This window comes from Equus przewalskii, chromosome 1, assembly GCF_037783145.1.
Source record: "Equus przewalskii isolate Varuska chromosome 1, EquPr2, whole genome shotgun sequence".
Lineage (NCBI taxonomy): Eukaryota > Metazoa > Chordata > Mammalia > Perissodactyla > Equidae > Equus > Equus przewalskii.
Genome location: NC_091831.1, coordinates 148607920 through 148632335, shown reverse-complemented (window position 1 = coordinate 148632335; position 24416 = coordinate 148607920). Strand labels below are relative to the sequence as shown.

The following is a 24416-nucleotide window of genomic DNA, read 5'->3' as shown; positions in this document are numbered from 1 at the left end:
CACTGAGGGGATGGGGACATGGGGGATGCTAAACCACCTTCTCAGGGAACAATCTCTATCTTCCCTTAGACTGCAATATGGTCCCTTCACCTCCTCCCCAGTCCTGCCCATCAGCATCCAGGCAGGTCCAGCAGCCCAGACCGGGCCAGGTCATTGGAAGGCCTCCTCGTTCCCCCTTCACTGTTAGGCAGAGGGTCAGCATTGGGCCTTCTGATCAAGGCCAGACTGGCAGTGGCCAGGCAGCAAAGCTATTGGTCAGCAGAACAGTAACTCCTCCCGGACTTTTCCAATTCGCTTTTGTTGGAGAAATTCCCTATTCTGCAGCCCAGTGGGCCCTCCCGCTCCATGGAGCCTGGGGGAGAGAATCCCACCAGTCACGCTCTCTCGGCCCCCTGCCAGCCGCCCTCCGCACCACAGTGCCCTCACTGCCTTGGGCTCCACGCCCCGCCCCACCTCACAGGAGGGAAAGAGGGAGGCTCCCGCCCTGGCAACCCCCCCCCGCCCCCCCCCCCCCCCCCCCCGTGTCATGCAGGAAGCCATTTGAGAAAATCTCTTAAGGGGGGGCCCCCTGCCTCTGCCTGGCTCTCCTGGAGGCCCAGGGCTGAGGGGCATCTCTAATAATAGCCGCCCTGGAGTACAGGACGCAGGCCTCCAGGGACCACACCTGCTCACGAATCCAAGCTCTTCCTTTCCAGAGCCCACCCTGGCTTGGGACAGTAGGGTAAAGGCGGGCAGAGTCTGTTCCCCCCCTCCCCGGCCCTGTGGTGAGAGGTGCGGACGTGTGCAGGCAGGTGGAGACAGGCCCCACAGCCGTCAGAAAGGCCCGCATAGAGCAGTCGCTGTGCACACAGCACAAGGGCGGGGTGCGTGGGGAAGAATCTAAAGATCTAGAAAAACTGGGCAGTAAAAGAGAATTTTCCCCACATGCTAGAACCCTAGACTTTGTTTCTGAAACTTTGTATCCTTTGGGAAAGCCTGGGAAGCATTCATTTACGAAAATTGAGACTTCATTGTCACATGGCCTTTCTAAACTCGTCCCCAAATGATTTTTTTAAAACCACGCAGCGGGACATTGTTGATGTAAGCAGTCATTCCAGCTGAATCTGACTCCCCAAAATGGCGCAGATGAGGCAAGCTGCTTTTTTTTTCTTTTTTTAAGGAAGATTGGCCCTGAGCTAACATCAGTGCCCATCTTCGTCTATTTTATATGTGGGACACTACCACAGAACAGCTTGATAAGCGGTGCATAGGTCCACGCCCAGGAACCAGGCCAGCGAACCCCAGGCCACCAAAGCGGAGCATGCAAATTTAACCACTATGCCCCTGGGCTGGCCTGGCAAGCTGCTTTTGAGGCTACAAGTATATCTCCATTTTCAAAAACAAAAGGGAGTAGAACAAAAGACTTTATTAAGAAATTGTAAGGACACCGCTTGGCTGATTCTCATTGTTGCAACTCCTTGGGAGCCAGGATTCAAAGGCAGAAATGCCCATGGTGACAGCACCCCTGCTGCCTTTGACTGGATTACAGATACGTCACACTCAGGGCTTGAGCGAGAATGGACCCCAGTGGGCAGCAAAGAGAACACGGGCTGTGAGGAAGGAAAGCTGAGTTCCAGTCCGGACTCTGCCTCTGATTTCCTCTGTGGCTTTGCCGAGTCACTTAACCTCTCAGGGCCACAGTGTTCTCACCTGTAGAAGGAGGGCTGGGGCTGCTGATTCTAGAATGCCTTTCAGCTGCGTGATTCACTGATCTTCCCCCCCCCCCCATACTCCAAGTAAGCATAGCCAGAACACAGAACCTCTTCAGATGCTCCTTCATTCATTCATTCAACAAAGTTTGCACGCGCATCTGCTGTGTGCCAAGCACCGAGCTGGGTTTCCTGGCCTGGAGAGTTCCCAGCCTACAGGGATTAGCAGAGAGGTGACTCCGCTGGGATAAAGAGCATAGGGCACACCACGGCCCAGGAACACAGGCATCTGCCTGCCTGCCCCCCTGCAACAGGTGGCCAAGCTTTGCAGAGTTGCTTCCAATGGCTGGCAGATCCCCTCTTTCTACAGTCTGTGAAAGAAATGGATGTAAGTTTGCAGACACTCTCACCAAATCAAGAAGTCACGCAACACAATAGCTATAGAAGATCGAGTCTCCGTTTGGGCAGGCCATCAGTTTTCAGAAGTCCATGAAGACAAGAAGAATAAAAGAACCACAGTTACTTGATTATCACGCTCAGGAATTAAAAATAATTTGAAAAAATGGCAAAGATGTTGTGGTGACCATTGGCTGGGTTTTGGCTTCCAGCACCCTTTCCTTTAGTAACGGCACCCTAATCTTCTTCCCCACATCGAGTGTGATAGCAGAAGCATTGTGCCCAGGCTACTCTCCCCTCCGCCAAAGCCAGAGGCGGGCACATGACCTGACCCCACCAGCCAGACTCTCTCTGCTCTTGGACTAGGGGTGGAGGTGCACTAGGTGGGAGCACCAGCTACAGGAAGTGTGGAGACCGCAGAATCAGTCCTGATGCCCAGAGACCTCTGTCCTGGACTCGATTCTCCAGACTTCTCATCAGTGCTAGCAGTTAGTTACCTGATGGCTGTCAAAAAATTCTTGGGGCCAGCCCGGTGGCGCAGCAGTTAAGTTCACATGTTCTGCTTCTCGGCGGCCCGGGGTTCGCCGGTTCGGATCCTGGGTGTGGACATGGCACTGCTTGGCAAGCCATGCTGTGGCAGGCGTCCCACGTATAAAGTAGAGGAAGATGGGCACGAATGTGAGCTCAGGGCCAGTCTTCCACAGCAAAAAGAGGAGAATTGGCGGCAGATGTTAGCTCAGGGCTAATCTTCCTCAAAAAAAAAAAATTCCTTTCCTGCTCAAGATGGAGGAAGGGTGGGTTCTGTGGCTGGTGGTTAGACAACTTGCCAAATTAAAGTTTTTATAATTAATGCCATGTGGTCCAGCACTGTGCAGTTCAATCAAAACATCCTGTGTGCAGCTTGAGACCTCTGCCCAAGAGGTGACACAGGACATGGTTCTGGAAAATTAACCTGCCACTGGTTGGTGAGTGGATAAGAATGAGCAACAAGCAACACAGTCATGAAAGCTGGGAAGAAAATGAATGTTTACTGAGCTCTCAGGATGAGTGGCCCCCGTGCCAGGAGCTTTGCTGATTTAATTCCCAAAATCCCCATTTTAGGGATGAAGAAACTGAGTTCCATAGGTTAAATGATACCCCAACGGTCACTTGGCAGATGAACAGCAGAGCTGGGACGAGAACCCAGGACTGTGAAAACCCAGAGCCTGGGCTTTGAACCAAACACCACATTGCTTCACTATGAAAGAAAATTTACGTAAGAGTTTTCAAAAATAATATGAGCAGCTTAGTGCCACCTTGGACATCAGGGGCTGGAGGTGGGAGAGTCAAGGAGAATGGCAAGTTTCCATCTGGCCGTCAGCAGCAGGAGGCACTGGGAGCGAGAGCTGCCCGGTCAGGGCGGCACCTGCAGTGGGGCAGCCAGACATGGGCTCCAGGTTGAGCATTTCCAGGTTGATGGTCAAAGCCATGGAGAGGATGGTGTTTCAACGGGAGGGGGGTGAGTGTGGGGAGAGAGGAGCAGCAGGCTAAGACTGGGGCTTGGGCATCCCCACTGTTTGACACTGGGAGAAGAAAAGAAGCCTGGGAAGGAGACACGGAGGTTCGGAGAGTGAGAGGGGCTTGTGGGAGGCCAGGCTCCACCGGGTGCACTCAGGGGAGCAGGCGGGTGGGTGTAAGGAGGAGCTCAAGCTACCTACATGCCCTTGCACCTGTTTCTGCCCAGGAGCCGTGAAACAAAGGCGTCTGGTTGAGTGGCTGGCTTCTTGTCCCTTCCAACCCAGGAAGCCAGTGCCCACCCTGCCCAGCACCCCCTGTGTGCCGCTCTCCCACCTTTCACAGCAAAACCAGCCGAGACCCCAAAAAGAGGAGCTCAGATCAGCTGTGGTCAGGGCCGGCCAGGTCTGCATCCCGCAGTTCTGCGGGGGTGGGGAGCCTGGGAGAGTGGCTTCCAGGGGGCTGGGGGAGGCTTCCAGTGAGCCCAGCAGGCAGCCCTTCTCCGCCTTCCCCCTCAGTAAAGGAAGGCAGGGAAGAACGTGTTTTTATAAATAGCTCCAGCCCCAGCTGATTTGTAAATTCAGTGGGTTTTTTGTGTCAATGACATCACCCTCCTCCCCATGGCAACCCCCGACGATATCAAAATTGCCAAGCAACGTTGGAGCAGCTCGGCGCCCCAGTCGAGCAGGTCGCCGCCCGAGGATTTAATGGAGAAATCCCAGAGTGAGCCGAGGGGCGCGGTGGAGGAGGGGCGTGCGGCGGCCGAGCCTGTAGCCCGCCGGTGCCGCCTGCCCGGCAGTCCTGGGCCCGCTGGGGCTCTGTGGCCACGCTGCCTTTGACAGCCCCGCTGTTGACAGCGGGTGGGGGAGGGCACCGCTCCCTGCCTGCCTGATGTGCCAGGAGCTGGGAGCAGCCATCCAGGTGACTAAGCCGGCCCACTGGCACTGAGTCACCCGCTGGTCCGGAGGTTTCTTCCTTCCCTTTTGCATCTGATTATTTTGGGAGCTGGAAACTTGGAGCTGCACCTGAGTCCCGCCCCTTCTAGCTCTCGCCTCCCTACCGTGAGCTCTGAGGAAGATGAGACCTGCCAGGAGTCTGCCGCCACCCCCAAAGGATGTGGAAGACGCTGTGGGGGCCCGAAGTGCCTGGGGAAAGATGCCAGCCAGCAAAGTGCAATAGCAGACATGGTGGTCAGGCTGCCATGTCCTCTGGAGGTGCCGGGAGAGAAGGGGAGTCTGGTCCACGCTGACTGGAGCCCTCCCGGGCTGGCTTTGAACTCACCTCCCACGGGATATTTCCGTAAATGAGTGACTTCTAGGGTCAGAGTGGCATTTGGAGAGTGAGGCCAGATTGGCTTAGGCTGGCCTGGGCAGGTAGGTGGCTCTGCACTGGGTGTGTCACCGTGTGTGTGTGTGTGTGTGTGTGTGTGTGTGACAGAGAGAGAGAGAGAGAGAGAGAGAGTGTGTCATTCCCCTGCTGAGGACAGCAGGGGCCCCGGAAGAAGCTGGAGGGGGGGATTTGGCCGCAGTTCATCCTAATTGATGCTGGGCCCACCCAGGCCTTGAGATGGGTGCTGTGGAAAAGGAACACCAAGCACCTGGCCTGAGCAGGGTGAGGAGCAACTCCAGGTCAGACAGGCCCAGGCCCTCTCTGAGTCCACAGGACAGAGAGAGGGCAGGATGCCAAGGCGGGGAGTGGTCCAGAGGGGCTGGCCAAGGATGGAAGCCACCCCCCCACAGGAGGCTGTCCCCTCTTCTGACAGCCCTGGGCACTAAGGAAACAGCTTCCTACCAAAGAATTCTGTCACTCTCCCATGCAGCGCCAGTCAGCACCCATGGTGTCCTCCACTGAGCTCACAGAGGTGCGTTCCCCGAGAAGGCTGCTGGCCAGGGCACGGCTTCCCCATACTGGGGACGCAGCCACGGGCCACCGATCAGCCCGGCGCTCAGGCCAGACACTCAAGCTCCTGGCCTCCGCAGGGCATGCTCTGGTGTGTGTCAGGCAGAGAGGGGCGTGGGCCCCCCGCCTCCCCCACACAGCTGGCAGCCTCACGGGCACACCGGTGAGTAAGCTGCCAGAGGGAGGAGGCTGTGTGCCCACAGAGGCAGGGCGACACCAACCAGGAACCTTCGGGAGAAGCGGCGAGGAGAGAAACGCACTAAGGTTTTCTTTTTTTCTTCCTTTTTTTCCTTTTCTGCCTGAAGGGAGTACCACTTTCTGGGCTAGAGACAAGCCCCGGCCTGCAGTGGGAAGCTCGGGGCCCAGCCGCCTGGAGAAGCAGCCCAGGTAAGGTCCCCGCTGCCACCACGGGCCCAGGCTTCCCAGCGGGGGACGGGGGAAGGTGCCGAGGTGTTCAGGCCGCCCACCGTCTGGGAGGGGTGGCAGCTGTGGGTCCTGTGCTAAGGAGCCCCACGCCCTGCCTGGCCTGCCACTCCCTTTCCAGATCGATTTTGAAACAGCCTAGTCCAAGCTGGCCTCGGGCTTCCTGGCCAGAGGGAGAAATGCTGGTTTCTACTGTTCCTGCCTTTACCTCCCCCTCCTGTGGACCAAGCCAGTGCCACTAGGATGCCCCTCCAGGAGGACCCTCTCACTGCCACCTCTGGGACACTCCCCTCATGTGTTCATCCCACAGATATTTATGGAGCATGTGCTGGGTCCCGGGCTCCGCGTCACACCCTTCTGCTGAAGTTGACCCGGCACAGAGGCTGTCTCTGAGACTCTGTGGCAGGCCAGGTTCAAGGGGCTCCCTGGCTGAGCAGCATCCCTCCTCCCAGGCCTCAGGCTCCCCACCTCTGCTGTAAGGTTAATGGCCAGGTCAGCTTCAGAGGGGTCAGGCCTAGTGAGCTCGGGTTCGTAAAGTGTTGGGGCCCCACCGAGAAGCAAGGCTAATACAGCATAATTTGTTCTTTCCCTGGCATTATACACCAAGGTCGGAGGGTCCTGCTTGGGGTCTTTCCCTCAGCTGGTTCTGGTGGGAACCAGGTTCCAGGAGCAGAGGCTGAGCTCTAGGCTGCCTGGCCCCCCGGCCTGACGGGCCTGGGACTTGACTCCAGGGAAGTTCATACAGCTGGGAATAAGGCCTTTGGGCCAAGCAAGGGTCCCCTCTGCAGCTCAGGAGAGGCAAACCTGGGAGCCCTGGTGACAAGGGTGCCTTGTCAGGCAGGGGTTGACACCAGGACCAAGGCTTCTGGAAGCGCCTGATTTAGCTGGAAAGCTCTGTGTACCTGAGAGTGGCCACAAGGTGGAAGTGTGGGGGCTGCATGGACATTCCAGTCCCCCAAGGACAGACCAATTCTTTGTGAGCTGAGCCCTCTGGGATGTGCCAGGCACAGGGAAGGTGCAGGCAGGTCTGGGGTCTTCAGCACAGACAGGCCCACTCTATGCGCAACTCCCAAGGATAACCAAGAATACCCCCTGTCCTGGAGGAGAACGTGGGACCACAGTCAGGATGAACCCATAAGTGTCTTCCACTCAGTTAATCCCCACCCTTGGCCCCAGGATGAGGAAAATGACCCAGCTGTGGGAGTATTTCCTGCCTCCTTGCAAAAGGTGATTCCAAGGCTGAGGGGCCCCCGTGTGTGCAGAGCTGAGCAACGGCTGGGGCCCAGCTGGGGGCGGAATGGCAGAGGGTCTAGTGCACCAGGCAAACAGCAGGGCAGCAGGGTGGCAGCTGGCTGGGCCAGGAGGGAGCAGAGGGTAGAGGCCAGGGCGTAGCGGGCAGAAGAGGAAAGGGCTGCCTGGGGTTTTAACAGGGCTCAGGGAGGGCTGGCTTTCTTCTGTCTGCCCACCTCTGTGGGAGGGCAGGTTAGGGAGGAGGTGGAGATGCTGAGAGACTACGTTCCTTACCCAAACAGCCCCAGAGACATCTCTAGCCCACTGTGTCCTGGGTGCAGAAGGCAGGAAGGACTCAAGCCTTGAGTCCTTCAGGAAGCTGGCCTGGGCCTGAAGCAGAGCCCGTCCTGTAGGATGCCCTCCACGCCATGAGTGGGAAGGCCCAGGATCCAGGAGCAGTTCCTGAGACCGGGGCAGTAGGAAGGGTGCTAGCAACCCTCACAAACCCACGTTCTGCAGCCTGCCCCTCTGAGGGCTTCGAGAAGAGAGTTCGTTTCTGGAACTTGCCTTGGTGGAAAGAAGTGGGCTAGCCAACAGGTTGGAAGAGAGCGTGGAAAATGGACGCTTTGGAGGCAGAAAGAGCTCTCCACTTTCTGAGGCTGAGCTGGGCCTCCTCGCCAGGGTGAGCAGGCTGACTGGTCCTGGGAAGCTGCCCCCTCCTGAGCTCAGCCCTAGGGCCCACGATGGGTTTAGGTGAGAAGTGTGAGGTGTGAGATACAGTGGAGCTTGTCTTTCCTTAGCAAGATGGGGGCTCCAGGCAGCACTTGGGGACGGCAATTGACTCACTCGCTTACAGGTGGGGAGCAGCCGTTGCCTGACTTCTCAGTGCAAAACGCTGGTGGCAGGAACAGGGGCTGATAAATGAACAGGACAGAGCCCTTGCCTTCAGGGAGCTTACAGCCCTTCAAAGGAGGAGTGGAAAGGAAAGCTGAGCCTGGGGCCAACCCCTAGCTGAGCTGTAGAGCCGTGATCAGCCACAGATTGCCTTCCTCCTTTGCCTGCTCTGGGCCCCAGACTCATTGCTGAGGATGTCTGCCGTGACCCATCCAGTCCAGATAATTCATAAATTTAGACCAATACTGGCAGATGGTTCTTAACATAGAACTGAATAAAGATGGACAGAAAAAGATTAGAAGAGAATGAAGAACAAGGGAAGAAGCAGCTTCTGCAGTTACGGGCAGAAGACGAGTGCTCAAGGAGATGCACGAGTGCAGGAAGAGGCAGGATGGTGGAAGGTTAGCGTGTGGAGTCAGCCGACTGAATGTCAGGCCCAGCACTGCCTCCTCCTGCCTGGGTGACCTTGGAAAAGTTACTTCATCTCTCTAGGTCTCAATTTCCTCTCCAATCCAACAGAGATAATTATAGTAGCTATGAAATAGATGTTGAGAGGATTAAATAAGGCCATATGTGAATACGCTTAGCAGCATGGCTGGCACATAAGTGCTCAGGAAAAGATAACCATCATTGGGATGATTATCAGTGTTAGAGGAACAAAGTGCCAGGAGGGAGAGACCACACTTCAGGGGAATCAGAAAAGGCTTCATGGAGGAGGTGGCTTTGGAAGAACCCTGGCCTGAAGAAAAGCTAAAGTTCTCAGAATGCCAACAGATCCATGCTCAATAATGCTGGGAAGAGACACAACATCAGATCCAATTTTTCCCAAATAGCAAATTGTTTGTCCAATGAGGACAAACCTCTAAGGAATGACTTGAGCCTAGTAAGTTTCCTTCTCCTTCTAGAGTCCAGAGAATGAGATCTTGAGGACTTGAAGTGAGCTGTATATAGTGAAAGAATCAAGAGTTCTGGTCTGGGCCTGGTCCCACTCCTCTTTGGGCCTGGAATCTTGTCACATGGTGGCCCTGATTCCGTGAGAAACTGTTGTACTAATGAGCCCCATCTGAAGCACAAACTTGAAGGTGCTGTGTGCAGAGGATCCAGACTGGAGACCACAGCTCCTCGACCACTCTGGCAGGTGACAGAAAGTCCCAGGAACCATAAAGTTCAGTCTCAGAGATTTTTGCTTTTCCTACCAAAGGGTTATCTGTTCTGTGAATTTAGAAAAGGCAATCCCAGGTTGCCTTTACACCCAGAACATGGCAGACTTTCACACGCTGGGAGGAATTAGCGTGCAAAAATGAGTTCCCTTATAACTATATGGGGCCATGTGAGCCCCAGCAAAGGGACACCCATGCTGGCCAGCATCTTCTGTAAAACCTCATTATGACACATCAGGCAGAATGGAGACCCAAGTCTTTAAGGAGGACCAATGACGACCTTTTTGGACACCTGTGGGCTCTCTGTAGCAACTCCCCCCCCCCCCCCCCAAGAAGTGCTGCCTCGCTTAGCAAATGCCGGCGTCTTCCTGCTTGCCTCTGGTTTGCCCAAGCCTCACAGCGCTCAGGCCCTTGGGCCTCTAGCTAAGGGGGCAGAGGTGGGGCTGTGCTCTCTTGCACACCCAGGCTGCCCAAGACCTGGAGAGGGGGCCTCTGGGTGCTGAGAGAAGCAGGTCCGGAAAGCTCAGGTCAGCAGGTACTCTGTTCAGGTCCCTGAGCCCAGTGCAATGGGAACCCAGCCTGCTCACCCCAGGGCAAATAGCAACGAGGCAGTCACCTTGCTCAAGGCCCCCTGCTGCCTGCCTGCCTTCCTCCTGAAGGCTGGGCAGGGTTAAAACCAGGAGGACTGGTTCTCTGTTTCGCTTCCTAGCCTGGAGCCTCCAGCCTCCATTTTCTTTCTTTCACCTTCAAATGAGGCTCCCTGTGGAATTGGGCAAGAAGACATAGAGGGTGGAGGGAGCCAGGGGACCAGCTATGCCACAGCCTCCGTGCGCATCCAGAGCACTGTCCTGGGTCAGTGGGGAGGAACACAGAGGCGGAAAGGGCTGCCCCCGAAAGGAGCCAGCCTCCTTGGATGGCTGCAGCACATTCAAGCCGAAGGGAGGCCCTAAGAATGTTTAATCCAGGCCCCGAAATTTTATAGAAGGAAATGGAGGCCCAGAGAAGGAAGTGGGTCCTGAAATCACACAGCTAAGTGGTGGCAGAGCGTTTCAGGCAGGGTTTCAGACAGGTCCCTTCGCTCCGCGTGCCTCCTGCCCTAACATGGGCCTGGGCCCACTCCCCACCCCCACTGCATCTTGCTGGACATGGAGCCCAGCTCAGCCCAAGCTGTTTCATCAGGCACCCCAAGGAGAGGCTTTGCCCACTACACCCAAGCCACTCGCTGATAAAGAGATCCCGCTACTTAGTAAATGGATCGACTCAAGTTCTTCTTGTCCCAGGAGGCATTTTACATCTTAACCATGAGGCTGGCAATGACTTAAGCCCAAGATGGGGGTAATGATGAGAGATTCTGGGGTGGAGGCTGGGGAGGCCCGCAGGAGCCCCTTAACCTCAGGAGGTCTTTCCCCGGTATACACTATGACCCAGACAGGAATTTAAATGTCCAACGGCCACCATCAGAGGTCAGATCCCAGAAGCAGGAGGCCTGTCACCTACCATGTGTCATTCTGTTACCAGGCCCAGCTGGACAAGAAGACTCTAGTATTCCACTATGTGGGTCTGGGATCGGTAAAGGTGGAGAAAGGTGAAGGTGTCGGACCCTGGGGAGGACTGGAGCCAGGCCCAGGGGCAAGAATGGAGGGCTAGGAGTGAGTGAGCGTGCAGGGCTCCTGTGGAGGAGAGGACGGTCTGCCTGCACACAGTCCATCGTCCCAGCAAGGGCTGTCATGCCAGTCGCCGGTGAGGATGTGGCCACGCACACCAGGACCCTGCTATGTCAGTGTTCACTCGAAGATGCCACAGGCCACCACCCCTGGAAGGAAAGACCCTGAGAACGGGATGGGGGTAGCTGCCTGGGCCCCTCCAGGATCCTCTAAGCGTAGCACAGCCCAGCCAAGTGGCAGTTAGACAGGTCACACCCTCTAACACTGACCCAGGGCAGACGCGGAAGGCAGAGTTCCATGAGCTCAATAGCCAGATGATGGGTCCTCCTAGGAGCCACACAGCCCAGAGCCTGGGAACTTGGTGCATTTGGAGCTGAGGTCTTCTACCTAGAGGGCTGTGGACAGGGCTTGGGCAGCCAACATCGTGCTTCCTCAGACTCTTTCCTTTTTTGAGCTCTGGCCTGGGCCCTCACCTGGTCACAAGCCTTCCCCTCCTGCACTCACCTTTCCTTCCTGAAAGTCAGGCCCTGGACTTCAGGGAGCGGGTGCTAGTCACAGCCCTGACCCAGGCTCAGAGTGGGGGCGCCACTGGAGGCTCAGAAGAGAGAGGAAAGGACAATGTAGGATTTCCATTCAAGGAGGCTTCCAGCTGTTAGTTCTGCCAGCAAAAATGCCAGCCAGAGCGCTAAACTGCCAGCAACAGACATTTGGATGGAACCTTGGAGCCCATTAAGAGCAGGGGCTGCAAATGATCGTAGTGAGAAGATATTAAATGAATTCGTCATGTCTCTCAAATGAGTGTCCTTAGCATGGAGGTGGCTCTTTGTGTTCCCAGCCCTCCCCAGGGCAGCTCATACCCCTGTGCCTGGGATGGATGCCACTGCCTGCCCTGCCTCCGCTTCAGCCCCTTGAGGTGGGTGGACAGTGGCCCCTGCATCTGAGTGGCACGTCCAGGTCACCAGGCCACTTTAGGACTGGCAAGCTCAGCCCCTAATGTCGGTTTGTGTTTGAGGAGGACAGGCCTGTGTATTCCCGGTGGCATAGGAAGCCTAGTACGGATACAGAACTTGAGAAAAAGGCAGACAGAGAGAGGCTGGAGGTTTTTGGGTGTGGTAGTTTCCCTCTGCTGAGGTTCAGGGTGGCAGAAGGATGCATCTGTCCAGCAGCCGGGCAGGGGAGTTCCGTGGGCCTAACTGGGCCAGACGGTGCTGCCCCTTGGGCTGGGTTCTATCTCTGGGATCTGGAGCAGGCAGACCTGTTGGGTTGATTTGGCAGCAAGTTCTCCTGGAAGAACCCTGGGATTCTGCCCCTGTGGCAGCTGTGTGCATGCATGGTGTGGGGGAGGGGCGTTTCCTCCTTGGTTCCTTCAGCAGCTGTGAGGGCTGAGGGTCAAGAACCTGTCACCCTGTTTGGGGGTGCTGGTCCTTGGGGTCCCTGGAGCCGAATACTCTAGGCCTCATCATTCCACCACATCCCAAGGGAGAGAAGCACATCAGGAAATGGAGGCTGAGCCCTGCGGGAAGTCTAGCGAGGCAGAAGGGCTCCAATCCTGAGAGAACACACGGTCTCTGCAGCAAGGCCCTGTCTCCCTCCCTCCTGCCTAAGGACCCCAAGGCCTCGGCAATGTAAGCTCTCTCCACTCACACCCCAGACCCTCAGGGATCTGCCCCTGCCTCTCAGCCCCATCAGGAGAGAGAGATGGGTGGTCCATCAGGGTGAGGGGCCACCCTCAGAGCAGGAAGGGACAGGTGTTGGACAGCCTGGAAGAGAGAGGGAGGGAGGGATCGTCTCCAAAGAGTGCCTCACTCCTAGGGCTGGTGCCGCAGGGTGAGCGGGCAGCTGCCCCTCCTGGAGCCCAGGCTCCAAGGGGTTCCTCCAGCCGAGCAGCAAGTGGGCTGCCAGCGCCCCCTCACCAGCAGTGCCTGCACGTGGGCCCGTTCTGGGTCTGCGAAGGACAGAGGGCCTGATACAGGGACTTCAGACAGGATGCTGGCTCATGACTGGAGGAATCCAGCGGACTCAGTGACAGCGTGGGGGAAACCAAGGCCCCCTCTGCCACTCATACTCAGTGCCGTGTGGGGTCCTCATGCCCTCGTCAGAAATGGGGAAGGGATACCCCCCATTCTGTGTCAGATGACTCACTCTTCCTGGGCAGTGGTCGGACTTGGCGACGAAGGAGGCAAGTGACCAGTGCCTCCCCCACCAACTGTTCCCAGGGACTCGACCCCACACGGTCAAGGCATATCAGACAGTCCTTGGAACCAGGGGCCTCTGAGCCGTAGAGTGAAGAGAACAGGCTGCGGGCAGGTACGCTTGGGTTGAAATTCTGGCTCCACCACTCAGTAACTACAAGACCTTGAGCTACTTCCATAACCACTCTGAGCCCCAGTTTCCTGCAAATTGAGAATAATAATATAGTACTTCTGGGCCAGGGCTGTTGTGAAGACATGTGTGAGATAATGTGTGTAAATAGCTTAGCATGGGGCCTGGCCCATCGGAAGCTTTCAATAAGTGGCAGGCCTTATTATGACTGTTATTAGAGGAGGGCAGAGTCATCCAGAGGAGCCCTGGAAGAGTAAGTGAGCGAGCAGCGGTGTTCCTGATCCCCAGGAAGCTGTTCAAGTCATGGAGCCAAAAGGTCCAGGGAAAGGATAATGTGTTTGTGTTTCTAAACCACAAGTCGATCCATATCTTTCCTCTTCGGCCCTAACCCTGGGCTCTCAGCCTTGGCTGTAGATGCGCAGATGTTAGAACAGGCCCCAACAGCCACAGGCTAAGAGAGAGCCGGGAAGTGCCGGCCCTGACACCTTCCCAAGTTCTCAGTGTCCCTGTCCAGAGCTCCTGCCCAGTTTGTAGACTGGCAGTGCATGGACGACTCCCAGAACCAAGGCCTATGCCAGCTGCCAAAGTTCTTGAAAGGTGGGTGTGCCAGGTCCCACTCCCTGTGCTCAGCAGAGCAACCTGGGAAGGGCAGAGGGAGGCACGTGGATGCTGGAGGAGACGCTGTGCCCCAGAATGTTTCCTGTCCTCCTGGCCAGGGCTGAGTTGGGCATGGCTCAGGGGAGGATGGGGAAGGGAGGGAGTCATACACAGGAATTAATCACTCAGGACCCCATCCCAGCCATCTCAATTTGCAGAGAGTTGTCCATCCCAGTACAGTTGACCTACCTATAGAGGTGACTGGAAGTGCAGAAACTTGGGGTGATGGGCCCAAAGGGTCTAGTATCCAGTATGGGGACCTTTTCTCTAGCATATCTGACTAATGGTTACTTGGGTTCTTGAATACCTTCAGTGATGGGGGATTCATTACCTCCTTGGTCAGTCTTATTTGGGAGTCTCTTCGTCTCTTAAGGTGCCAAACCCCATTGCAGCTCCCAAAGGACCCCTCTCAAAGGAGGACCCCAGGATTTCCCAGACTTGCTCCCTACAGAGTGAGGATGGGACTTGGCTAGTAACCTTACTGAGATTCCCAAGCCTGGATTCAAACCAAATTAAATACCAGTTCATTTCTGATAATATTCTAATATTCACACTTTATTGTAGTTCAACAGTTCAAAAATACTGCTTGGAGCTGTGGTTTTGGTATATAAAGTATTCGTATTAAAAGAAAATAATTCATGCGTGCAATTGTGAGTCAGTAAAAAATAATTTAGGGTGTTGATTCTAGGTTCAACAACATAATGCATTTCCTTCTAGCTTTGGTTCATGGTTCATTTCAAATCCTCAGCACCAATTCCCCCACCCCCTACCCAGCACAACCTGCTTCCCATAGCCAGCATTTGGCCAGTGCTCCCATGTCCCTGGGAAACCAGCCTGTGGGGGAAGCCTTACTTATATCACCTGCCCCCTCCCTACCACATGGTCCCTTCATGCCAAAGGCTCAGCAGGCAGCTTTGGGGGGGGGGGGGGCAGGGGCACAGGAAGTCAGGGGTTGGCTAACAGGGTCAGGCCTGCAAAGAGAAAGAATCTGCTTGGGAAAAACACAGAGAGGAGAAGGAGAGACAGAGAGTAAGGAGAAGAGTAGAGACTAAATGTAAGTACGAGTGCTGGAGGGGGGCAGCAGGGGGCTTCAGTTAGCTGTCCCAGCTTCCACACCACTCTCCCAGACTCTCCACCCAGCACCATCATGCTTTCCCCAGGGAGGCTGAGGGCTTCAGGACTGGTGGCGCGGCCAGGCAGGGTGCAGGCCTGTTTGGGGCTGGCGAATCCCCCCTCGCCACCTTAGCTTTGTTTGGTGGGAGCCTAGAGTAAACTATGCGTAAGCAATACAGCCCATAGGCAAATGCTTTGCCCATCAATTGCATTGATATAGTAAAGAATCAGTGAACAAACATGATACATGGCAATAGTGACCTCAATTAATAACTAAAGTTTTGGATGCCCCACAATGACAACAGTCCCTGCATTATCCTTGGGCCTCGCTCTGTGACAGTGGCAGTCCCCCAGCCACTGCTTGGGGTCAGCATTTGGGGTCCAGATGTACTGAATTTCCAAGCCAGAATCCCTTCAGCACTCAGTCAGACACAGCCCTCTCTGGGGTCCCAAGTCTAGGACAGCAAGGGTCTTCTCACTTCCTTGTTTGGGGAAGGGACAGGTAGTCCCTGCTCCTCCCCTACAACATATAGACACAGGAGAAACCAGCCTCTAATCCAAAAGAAGCAGGGAAAGGGCAGCCAGGAGCAAGCCGCTCGGAATGGCCATCCTGCTCCCAGGCCAGAGCACTGCAGGAGACATCAGGGGAGGCAGGCTCTGGAAGCCGGCCCACCCCATCTTCTGTTTGGGGGTGCTAGGCTCCTGGAAGCTGTCTTTTCCCAGAGGTCCCCTACCCAGAATCCTGAGGCCAAAGGTTCTCAGAACTGAGCGAGATCTAACAAGGGAACTGGAATCTCTTTAAACTCTGCTTTCCTGCCTGCACAAGGGGGCTACCCCAGGACAGTCTTAGGGCCCTGTCCAGATGAGGAGGACGGGCCAACGTGCCAGGTTTTAGGACTCCAGCTGAGGATCTCCAGGGTGTGTGGGTGGGCGCCCTCAGTACCGCTGCACCTCTAGGATCCAGCGGCCTCCAAAGCGTGCGTCTGCAATGCAAATTAATGAGTTAATTACATAGAGAGGCGCTCCGCGGACGATCCAGATGAGGCCTCCGCGTGGCTGCCCTAGAGGTCTTGGGGCCACAGGGAGGTGTCGGCGGATCTGCTGGGGATCAGAGACTGAAGGCGAACTGGGTGGCTGGAACGGGAGCCGAGTGATTAGAGGAAAAGGGTAGAGCAGGGGGGCGCCCCTTGGGCAGAGAGGCTCCTTTTCCCGGGCTCTGTGTTCGCCGCGTCTACCTGAGGCCACACCCTGAAATCAAACTCGCGGCCAGGTGAAGCCGGCGCTGCACAAACATGTAAGCGCGGCCTCTCCTCGTCGTTCCCGGCGCCGAGGTCCCTCCCGCGGAGGGCGGGCCCGGCTCCCGCGGCCTCTCCAAGCGCTCCAGGGGCTTTCCGCTCGGCAGGTGGGTGCCCCGGCCACCCCGGGAGGCTGGCTAAGCTCCCCGGGCTGGGGCCGGGACGGGGGTACGGGCCTCCCCGCATGCGCGGCCCCCTTTCCCGGGGTCGTCATTCCCCGAAGTTGGGAGCTGGCGGGCGCCCTGTGCGCCCGGGAGCGGCCCCGGGGCCGCCGGCGCCGGGCGGAGGGGCCCTGGGCACAGGGGCGGGGAGCTCGGCGCCGCCGGGAGCGGGACCCACCGCCGCGTGTGCGCCCGCCGCTCCCGCCCCTGCCGGCTGCGCTGCCGAGGCGCGGGGCTGGGTGGCTTCGCGTCCTAGAGGGCGCCCCCCTCGGGCCTGCGAGGTGGGGCCGGTGGCCGCGCCGGGTCGGAGCGCCGTGAGGAGAGGGGCCGGAAGCGGTGCTGCGCCCACTGCCCCTCGTCCCCGTGCGCCCCGCGGGGAGCCCGCCGCCTCCCTTTGCACCTGAGAAGGTGGCTCGGTCGGGAGACGGTGGTGAGGCGGCTCCGATTGCTCTGGATTCCGGCCAGTCGCAAAATCCGCGGGGACACTTAAGTACATTTGTTAAAATGAATTTCTGATCTGTTTCCACCCAGGCCTGGGAGGACTGGCCGGGGAAGGTGCCCAGTCTTCCCGCTCCTCGGTGCCTGAGAGCTCTGCGCACTGAAGGGTGAGGAGTCCGGAGGAAGAGGCGGCAAGGAAGGCGGTCCGGAGGTGAGTGAGGGACCTCCAGCCCTGTTTAGCGTCCAGGAATCTCCTGGAGACCTTCTTGAGGGACAGGCTGGAAGCGACAGTGGGCAGGCAGGTGGACCTCCCGGGCTGGCCTTCCTGTTCTTGGTACTGTTAGGCAGCGGCAGTGGTCCCTTCTAGGTGCCATTTCTCAATCCTTAGTGGATGTGCATTGTTACTTCCACCTCCTCAGCCGGCAGCAGGCGGCAGCGCCTCGACGCCCCGCCCTGCCCCTGCCCCAGCCTCTGCGTTCATCAGGCCTGATGCCTGTCTGGGGCGAGGCAGTGTCACCAAGGCTGGTGCACTGAAATGTTGCTTGAGAAAGAGGCTCCCAAACAGGAAGGGCAGTAGCCGGCCCAGCGTCTCTGCTGAGCAGGCCGGCAGGCAGCCCCAGGCAGAGGTCCTGCTCCACCATCCGGGCCTGCCAGCTCATTGCCCGAAACTCCAACCTGCTAAAATCAGTCTTTCCCCACACCCAGTGAGCGGCACCCAGCCTAGGATGTAGGTGCTGCTAGGAACACCAGGGCTAAGGCATGCAGAGTTCCCAGGGTGAAGGCTGTGTTTTCTGTGTCTTGCCCCATTCTCGTGTTTTTTAGGCTCCTCTTTGTTTTTCTAGGTGGGGGAGGAGAAGGGGTTTGGGTCTCTGTGCTCACGTCTTTAGTGGCTGGTGCGGCATATATTGCAATGCTGTGAGTTCTCAGGCCACACGGTGGCTGAAAACAGGACGTTTGGAACTAGAAAGAGCTGCATTCAAATTCTGACCTTGCCTTTGATCCTTAAGCAAGCTGCTTTACTTTTCTCCAAACTTTTTGACATGCTCATCTGTAATATGGGGATGATCCTGCCTTCCTCAGAGGATAGTCGTGAGGAGTCACAATGATAACGTAGAACAGACCCAGCCTCCAGCGGTTGGCGTTAGAAATGATTAAGCTCCCGGAGCCCTCCTCTCTTGGGGCATTTTGAGAACGGTCTGGCTCTGTGGCTGGAGACTGTGGAGGGTGTCAGAGAAAAGCAGTGGAAATAAAGTCAAGGCAGAGGGTCCATGGAGGTGGCCTGGGGAAGGGGCCATTTCCGGAAGGGGATCCGGCTTTGGAGGCAGAAACAGCAGCATGCTCTGTACATGTCACATGTGTTCACATGTTCACGGGCGACCCTGGACACACTGTTACCACAGCCACTGCCTGGGACAGAGGGAGCTCTCTCTGGCTTGAGGCTTCCAGTCCTTTCTCTGCCATATGTGGCTGTGTGATCTGAGGCAGTCATTTGACTTCTCTGGGTGCTGGGCATGACAGAGGAGCTTGGAGTAGGAAAGATCTGGGTTCGAATCTGAGCTCCACACTTACCATCTCAGACAATTAGTTCTCTCCGAGACTCGGTTTCTTCACCTGCAAAACAGAGCTCATAATACGGACTTGTAGACTTGTAACACTTAAATGCACTAATGAAAAGCACCAAGCGCAGTGTCTGGCCCAGGCTCGGTGCTTACTTTATACACGTGTGTGTGCATAGTCCCTTTCTTGTCTCCTCCCTCTCCCCAGCCGCCCGCATGCCGTCTTTAAAATGCACCCAGGAGAGCAGGTGTGGCCCATCTCCCAGTGGTGTGGTGAGCATGAATTGAGGCGGTGAACAAAATAGATATGGAAAGTTAAGGGCTGTAAAAACAGGATCTCTGTGTGTGATTAGGGGACTTCATCCTGACTAGGGGACTCCAGAGGATCTTTCCAGCGAGGCACTGAAGACTGCGATGAGGACTCAGGCCTGTGCACATGGAGGCTGTGGAAGGTCTGGGACAGTGAAGAAAGAGGTGCACGGCCTGCAGCCCTCCCCGGAAGGCCACCCTCCCCTCTCCCCTCAGAATTTAGCCAGTGCCCAGGGGACCCTGGTGCAGTGGACCGTTAGGGGAGGCGTTAGCATTCTGAGTGCGGTGAACAGAGGTCAGAGGGCAGCTCTGGCCAGCACTGCTGCTGGCCCTCGGCGCTGTGCGTGCCGCTGGAACTGGGCCCGAGAGGCCAGCCTGAGTCAATATTGACCTTCTCTGCTGGCCAGCCTGGCTCTTCGGCCTCTCATTCAGCTGGAGTGTTGACACAGTGATTGAATGAGCTTTATTATCATATTCTTTTCAACAACTGCCCCATTATCTCTCCCCTGGGGATTCACTGGGACCTGTAGTGTGGGAATGGTGACAAGGGTGAGGAGCCCAGACATTTTGGCTTAAGTGCACAGTGCCCTCTGCCCTGCACACGCAGCTTCTCTCTGGGCCACTCCAGTGGGACAGAAGGAGCTCAGGGTGCTGCTCAGCATCCTGGGGTTGCTCCACACTTCACCACAGTGGTCCTGGGCGGATCTTAGAGAACCCTTGGGCAATGGCAGTAAGGGCCACAGCCTGGGTCTAGGACCCACCCACCCTGTAGGCGACAACTGGGCAGAAAAGCAAATGAAATTCTCTTCAGGCCCTTCACTCTGGTGTATTTTGGGGGACCAGGAAAGGGTGCCGGGGTGCCACCTCTCATTCCACGTGAAGAGGGGTGGATGGCAGGCCTGGACCCCTGATGGAGGCTGAGGGAGGACAGAGTTCAGCTCCACACAAAGGATGAGCAGCGAGGGGACAGAGAGACAGAGGGCAGGGCCTCAGGAAGGGGGAGGAGCTCCCCATTGCCCACCAAGTTCAAGCAGGACGCCGACAAGCTCCTGTTGGGACTGCCACTGAGGGCCTTAAAGTTGGGCAGGGATGGAGGGGACCCCCACAGTGAGTCCAGGGCCATCTGTGCTGAAGTATGGAGCATCCCCAGGATGCTGAGCAGCACCCTGAGCTCCTTCTGTCCCACTGGAGTGGCCCAGAGAGAAGCTGCGTGTGCAGGGCAGAGGGCACTGTGCACTTAACCAGACCCCCGCAACAAGTCCCACAGGGCGGGCATCACCATCTCTTCTGGAGGGCCCTGCAGGGCAGGGTGGGGTCTAGCAACATCTATTTGAAAAAGCAAGCTAAACCACATGAGGTCAAGGACTGTGTTTTGTTCGCCATAGTCCCCAGAGCCCGGAGCGGAGTAGATGCGCAATAAATGACTGTATTGCATAAATGAAAGAATAATACAATTTTATATTTAAACAAACTCAAGAAAGTAAAATTTAAGAAAAATCTTCCCAGCCGATGAGAATACTCCGATGGAAGGCTGGCTTCTGTCCATGGTGTTCTCAACCAGGCAGTGGGCGAAGGGTGTGTGGGATGACAGTTCCCAGAACAGGTTATAAAGAGGCCCCACTGCAGATCTCAGGATGGAAGGGCCCAGCTCTGGAGGTGCCAGAGTCCTCTGTGGGCCACTCTGTGACGGGATGGTGGCAGTGGCGGGAGGATCTTTCTAACTGCTGTAGAACTCGGGGCTTACCTCTCCCTCGGAACCCTGATTCTACAATAGTTCCTTCCCCAAAGCAGCTTGGGAGGGTCTGAGAATGATGTGGAGAGGGTGGGGGTGGTGGGAGGGGACAGCCACGTTCACATCAGGGTCTGGGTCAGACAGATTCATGTCTGCCCTTCTTTGCTGCTCCACTTGGGCAATCATTTCCTCTCTCTGTGAACATGGGTTTCCTCATCTGCATGATGGATACAATAATCATCCTCCTTCACAGGCTTGTGGTGAGGAGCTCCTCTATATGAAACACTCAGCCCAGAGCCTGGTGCTTATGCTAGGCGCTCCCTGAGTGATGATTTCTAAAAACACCCCAAAACGGTCCCTCGGGCTAGAACAGATGGTGTTTCTCTCCTCACTGTACCTAGAGAAGCGGGCAGAGGTAAATGAGTCCATTCCCCTGTCACCACTGGAAAAGCTGAGGCCTAGAAAGGAGGAGACTAGGCCAAGGTCACAAGCTGAAACTTAGGAACCCTGTGCCAGGAGGCCACACTGAGCAGGCTGAGCAGAGGAAGTCTGAGTGTGCCCCCCCCAACTCTCGCTCATTGGCCCTTGGAGCAGGGCCCAGGGTGCAGCTGCCTCCTCTCTTCCCAGTCACTCAGAAATGGAGGGGAATCCCATCAGCCTCATTCCGAACAGTTAGTTAACCAACATCCCAGAACTTACATAACCAGCCAAATCCTGGCCCCTTCAGAGTAGCTGCAAACTCCTTTGGACTCACTTTCTAGAAGCCACCTTCCCAGCTTGCAGCACATTCTTGTGAATCCCTTCCATGGGCTAAATGTCCTTTCCTTTAAAAGGATTCAATGTGTGGAAATAGGTAAAGCCCACCGGAAGCTAGGTCTGGAGGGTAAGGTGGGCGACCACGTTGGACACTGCCACTTCCAGTGAAACGCAGAGGCGACAGGTTAGGGGAACAGTAGATTTTGGCTCAACACAGGCTCCAAAGGGGCTGTGCAGAGAGGGCTTCTGGAAGTACTGGGGCGTGTTCTGAATGGGCAGATCCCCTCCCAAGTCTGCCTCCAATGGCAGCGCCCGTTTGAATATCTGAGCTCCGGTTTGAGGTTTAAATGCAGACTCATTTCTCTATAGCTCTGCCTTGGGTTTGTAGGGCCCCAACAGCTTGGTGGCCAGGCACCCCAGGCCCTGGCAGATGGATGTCTCCTCCCAGACAGGAGAAACAGTTTGAGAGGGTGGCCCATCCCCTGCAGCTGCTCTGCTTATCCCCGTTGTGGACCGTAGACCAGCCAAGCCACAGTGTCTTGCTCTGGGGGCCCCACCACCCAGACCCCGTGTCATTGTGGAACAGTAGCGTCAGCCACAAAGCTCTGTCCACCGTTCCTCGAGCCAAGCCTGTGGGTTGCCTGGCTTCAGGCTGAGACCCTACCGAGGGGACCTGGACACATCCCGTGCTGGAGAGAATACACTCCTTCTGTTTCTGCAGCTTTTTTCCTATAAGCCAGGCCCTGACATCACAGCTGCTGACCTGAACTCTTTGGAACATTTTACCCGTCCTTCCCCGGGGGGTGGGGGCGGGAAACCCTGGTTCTAAACAAAATGAGGGTCAGCCTGCAAGTCAGGACAGCCCCAGGCTCCCCTGGCCTCTGACTCAGAGATCAGCCCAGGAAAGAACCTAGCAATCTTGGTGGAGGGCGCTGGCCCTGGCCCACCCTCTTCTGCATACTTCCTTGAGTTAATTAAGCTGCTCAGCCCCACTCCTGCTCGTCCCCCGGGAAGGAGATGGACAACAGCCCTACTCCCTCAGAGTGGGCGTGGTGGACCAGATCTGGGTTCAAACCCAGCTCCATCATTGCCTGCTTCCTCGAACTTGGGCAAGTTGTTTAACCTCTCTGAGCCTCATCTGGATTTGCAGATAATAATAATAATTCCTGCCTCCCGGGGTTTTTGTGAGGATTAGAGTTGATCCTCAGAAAGGGCATAGCACGGGGTAAGTGCTCAAAAAAAGTTACTTTCCGTTTCTCAAGTCCCTTCTGACATGACAGTTCCACCCTCAGTGACCCCAGTCTGTGGCTCCCTGAACTCTCCCACCAGCTCCACCCTCGGGTTTACTAGGTGTGGCGGCATTTCTTCCAGAAAGCCTCTGCTGGGCGCCGAGCAGCTCCCATCTGCCGGGCTCTGGCTGGAGGAAGCAGCCTGGGCAGCAGCTGTGTGGAGCGAGCTTCCTTCTCAAATTGGTTTGGGCTGGGTTCTTGTCTCTGGGCATCCCCTTCTCGTCCAGTCAGTCCTGTCACAGGCCAGGCGGCCTGCTGGAAAGTAATGTCTGCAGACATTCGGAGGAGGAAAGTTCCAAAGCAGTCCTCAACCACAACTACGCATCCCTGCCTCAGAAAGAATCCTCAGCACCTCCCTCCCCTCCCCTGTGTTGGGCAAGGTGTCAGACGGGAGGGGCGGGGGCAGCGGAGGTCACCCTGAGCCTGAGCTGGTACCCGGCCTCTGCCCATTTCTACCTCAGAGTCTCAGGCCCACATCGTTTCTGTCAGGCGAGGCAGAAGGCAAGGCAGGGGCTGGCTCTCTGAAGGAAAATCATCTTCCTTCCTCCTTCCTCCTCAGAGGTATCTTCTTTGAGGGAAGCTCCTCCACCAGGGGAACTGAGTGTGATGCAAAGAGGTGGAGATGCTAGGGATGGCAACTTCAAGGGCTGGCACGGCCTGATTTGATTGAACACTACGGCCTCACGGCTCATGCAGGAGCCGCCCTCCCTCAGCCCTCGGGCTGGGGTCAGAAGGCAGGGAACTGAGTGGAATGGAGACCTAGAAATGGCAAACCATGGGCCGCTGCCTGGGCAGGCCGCTGTGCTCCGAGGGCCAGTGGCTGGAGAGATACAGGACAGTCGGTGTCTCCAGTGTTTCACACCCAATGACTTGGCAACACCGGGTACTTGAGTGTGTCAGTCTCTCTTAGGAACTCAGCCTTCATGGATCACTCTTTTCTTTATTTAAACAGGTTTTGTTTTCTTTAGAAAAGCAGCCCGTCGTCTTTAAGGAAAATTTAGAAGACTAGACAGATGGGGTAGGAGGAGATCACCCGTAGCCCCCCAGTCAGACACAGTTTAGCTGGATCTCCTTCAAATATTCATTGTATTCATACTGCATTTACAGATTAACCCAGGTGAAATCTTTAGAAAGAATCCGCTACTCCTAACTTGTGCCATCAAAATCCTGCTTTGGACAAGAAAACTTTGGTAGTTTAATTTGTCTCTGGGAACCCTGGGTGTACACAGGTTTTGGCCCCAGCAGGTCACGGGCTCCAGGAGAGCCCACCAAATTTGGGCCCCACGTCGTCACTCACACCAGACCTAAGGTACGGGTGGCCAGACTGTGGGTTCTCTCCTGCCCCCCATCACTCCCACCAGCTTTATTATTTTACCTTTCACATTTAGATACAATTAATTTGGGGCCATGATATGAATTCGTTTTTCAGAATTCTTCTTTTTTTTCATGTGGATATCTAATCACTTCAGCTATATTTATGGAAAAGATCATCTGTTCCCCATATTGCAGTGTCACCTTTGTCATAAATTAAGTGACCTTATATGACTGGCTCTATTTCTGGATTCTCTCTTCTGTTCCATTGGTCTATTCGTCAATCTTTGTGCCACTTCCACACTATATTAATTACTGTAGCTTTATAATAAATCATGATATCTAGTAGTATAATCCTCTGACTTTGTTCAAGACTCTCTTGGCTATTCCTGGTTCTTTATGTTTCCTGCATATTTTAGAATCAGTTTGTCAATTTCTGCCAAAAGAAATATGCTGGGATTTTGGCTGAGATTGAAATAAATCTGTAGGTTAATTGGACATAATTGACATGTTTACAATATTGAGTCTTCCGATCTCTGAGCATTCTTTAATATCTCTAATTGTTTTACACTTTTCAATGTAGAGAACTTGCACATCTTTGATTAGATTTATTCCTAGGGATTTGATAT

General features: G+C 55.7%; 1 protein-coding gene and 1 long non-coding RNA gene across 4 annotated transcripts in view; one reads left to right on the top strand and one right to left on the bottom strand.

Moving 5' to 3' along the window:
• Positions 1 to 4811: 4811 nt before the first annotated feature.
• Positions 4812 to 24416, top strand: part of PAK6 (p21 (RAC1) activated kinase 6) — a 36501-nt gene continuing 16896 nt past the window's right edge. The window contains exons 1-3 of one of the 3 annotated variants that reach the window (XM_008536352.2): positions 4812 to 4951; positions 5783 to 5864; positions 16928 to 17045. The gene's annotated coding sequence lies outside the window, so the exon portion shown is untranslated. Of the gene's footprint in view, positions 4952 to 5078; positions 5190 to 5519; positions 5641 to 5782; positions 5865 to 16927; positions 17046 to 24416 lie in introns of those variants that run through there. The other 2 variants (XM_070625436.1, XM_070625427.1) reach the window with 2 other exon arrangements.
• LOC139084124 (uncharacterized) lies at positions 14355 to 17261 on the bottom strand. The gene is made up of 2 exons (XR_011541459.1): positions 16797 to 17261; positions 14355 to 15923 (listed from the first exon to the last, which is right to left on the bottom strand). It is a non-coding gene; the product is annotated as an uncharacterized lncRNA (long non-coding RNA).